The sequence below is a fragment of the Solanum tuberosum genome, unplaced genomic scaffold (genome assembly GCF_000226075.1).
Source record: "Solanum tuberosum cultivar DM 1-3 516 R44 unplaced genomic scaffold, SolTub_3.0 scf00216, whole genome shotgun sequence".
In the NCBI taxonomy this organism is placed as follows: Eukaryota; Viridiplantae; Streptophyta; class Magnoliopsida; order Solanales; family Solanaceae; genus Solanum; species Solanum tuberosum.
The window spans coordinates 647,380-649,871 of record NW_006239143.1 but is presented as its reverse complement, the minus strand read 5'-3'; the positions used below and the strand labels follow the sequence as shown (position 1 = coordinate 649,871).

The following is a 2,492-nucleotide window of genomic DNA, read 5'->3' as shown; positions in this document are numbered from 1 at the left end:
ATAGGTACGCATGAAAGGGTATTTATTATGTGGTTAGCAGTTGATTTGAACTAAGGTTTGAACTTATTTAAGCTATCTGATTATGCTAGCATTCGAGGACGAATGTTCCTAAGGAGGGGAGGATGTAACACCCTGTATTTTACGTTTACAAGTTCTACACATATGGAACTTGATTTATGTTGGTGGTATAACTAATGAACTTTATTTCCTAGATGAATGGTGACAATAAAAAAGCTATAAGGGTATCTTCCGTACATTGCAATATTGCACGATCGAGTGAACGTTAAATTTTAGAAGTATTTAAATTCTGGATCGAAGGGCTATATGTAAGTCTAAAATTTAAGGTGATCAAGTGTATATAAGTTTTGATTTAAACTAAGGAGATTACGCTCGATAAACGAATAAAAGAATTGAGGTGCTTGTTGGACTTTATAAAGCTAGCAGGTGTCACCTACTTGCTTAGCTCAAATGGGCTAGGTAGATGGGGAAGATTAGTTCATGCATTAGTGGACTCACTTGAGGCCCAAATTAAATAAAAAGGAAAAGGGAATGGAGATGAGGCCTCACACCAATCTGTCCAAGTCCAACTACTTGAGCCCAATAAAGATTAAGGCCCAAATTAAGGGTATAATTTTGGCCCAAGGCTTAATATTAGAAAGGGGAAAGATTGCAGCTCAAGATGAGTACATAAAGGGCCCATTTTGTGTATATATAATTCCAAGCAGATGCATCACCTACTTGGACCACTTTGACAAATTAGTGGCTGATATTAAAACTTAAGAGGTGGGGAAAAATAAGACCTTTATAATCCCCAAGTTGCTGGCCATTTCCTCACTTTTAAGAATAGATAAAAAATCAGACTTCTATTTAAGCTTCTCCTCTCTCTTTCAAAGCATAGCAGCAGCCACAAGTTTCCTAGGGTTCTTGGATAAACCCAAGCCCTTGCAAGGTAAAATAAGTGAAATTACTAATGGATTTAGCGTAGTTCTCTCATGGAATGCTAGATAAACATGTTATTAGTTAAGAATAAGTAAAGGACTGAATCTGTCAAAAGTTTAATTGCTCACTTTCCTTTGTTATTGAGAGGCTTTTCTTTTTTTCTTTGGTATGTGAAGGGAAGCTCAAGTTATTGAAGAGTTAAAGTTAAAAGAAAACGAGTTATAAGAATTAAGGTAAAGTGATGGCCCTATCTTTGTCTTCCTTAAACACGAGTCTAAGTATGATGTTTTAAGTATAGTGTTGATAAGAACTCGTGGGATGATGATGGGAAATTATGGTTTCACGTCCTCTATTGTATATTGGATTGTTAAGACTGTTTTGGGACAGGTTGATGTGTAAACATATTAGGGACAGCTTGGTTGATGTCTGGAAAAGATGTAAATTATTGATATTGAAATATAGCTATGTAGTGTACAAATGCAATAAAAGAAGGCGGGGTTGAAAGAACACCCTTAGTTTGGTAATTACGGGTTTGCTGCCCGAGCATTATTGTTGAGTGAGATTGGACTGCCTAAGCATGTTTAGTAACTACTAATACTAGTTTATCTCCTACTCTATTTTAGATAAGTATTTGAAAAGAAAGGAAGGTACTTCAAGGTAACTACAAGGTGGTACAACAAGGTATGTAAGGCTTTTTCGATTTCCTACTAATTGACATGAAATCTAGACTCGTCCTCGACACATAGAGGCAGCCTACCAGCTCCAACACGACTTATGATCTTGTTCTCACTCTTTAACATGTCTGCACGTTCCAATACATGTTCATTGTCAAATCTGTACATATACATTGAATACCCTGCATGAGTTCTCCTTTTAACTAAATAAGGTCCATATATTATTTCAGCTCCTATGCATTTCATTAATTATGTAACTACTCTCTACGTTGTTGTTCTTTTATTATATGATTATTACACGTCACTTGTTGACTATATAGTCCCACAACTCAAAATGCTATGACCACCAAAACAATAATCTCAAATGTTAATGGAAAGATATTAAATGAATCTGCTTATTGATAGGTGGTATCCCAGGGGTGGAAGAATCACCTAGCATGGGTCGATCCCAATATTACGGGTGGTATCCCAGAGGTTAAAGGAAAGCCTAGCATGGGTCGATCCCGATTTATATGTCTACCACTGATCAGCTGGTCATTTGTATTATATGTTGTGCATAGAGTGTAAAGTAAAGAATGATAAAGTAAAGAAAAGAATGTAAAGTACCCGATTCCATAATATGAGAAAAGGTGGTCTTGTATCCTTACATTGGTATATGATTTCATTTGAGTTCTTATTCACATATAGTACTTTATGCCTTACATACTTAGTACATTCTCCCATACTGACGTCTCTCTCTGGGGACCTGCAATTCATGCTGAAGGTACATGAGCTAGTAGATCTCCTCAATAGGACAACATGACATCCAACGGCTATTGGTGAGCTCCAGGTTGATTCGGGGATTTCCGAGTTTATAGCATGTATTTTGGTATTGTATAG

The 2,492-nt window shown here is 36.4% G+C and overlaps 1 long non-coding RNA gene across 1 annotated transcript; it reads left to right on the top strand.

The window, feature by feature from the left end:
- The first annotated feature begins 759 nt into the window (after positions 1-759).
- On the top strand, positions 760-1,621 carry LOC102586077 (uncharacterized). The gene is made up of 3 exons (XR_368015.2): positions 760-949; positions 1,116-1,172; positions 1,563-1,621. It is a non-coding gene; the product is annotated as an uncharacterized lncRNA (long non-coding RNA).
- The last annotated feature ends 871 nt before the right edge of the window (positions 1,622-2,492 follow it).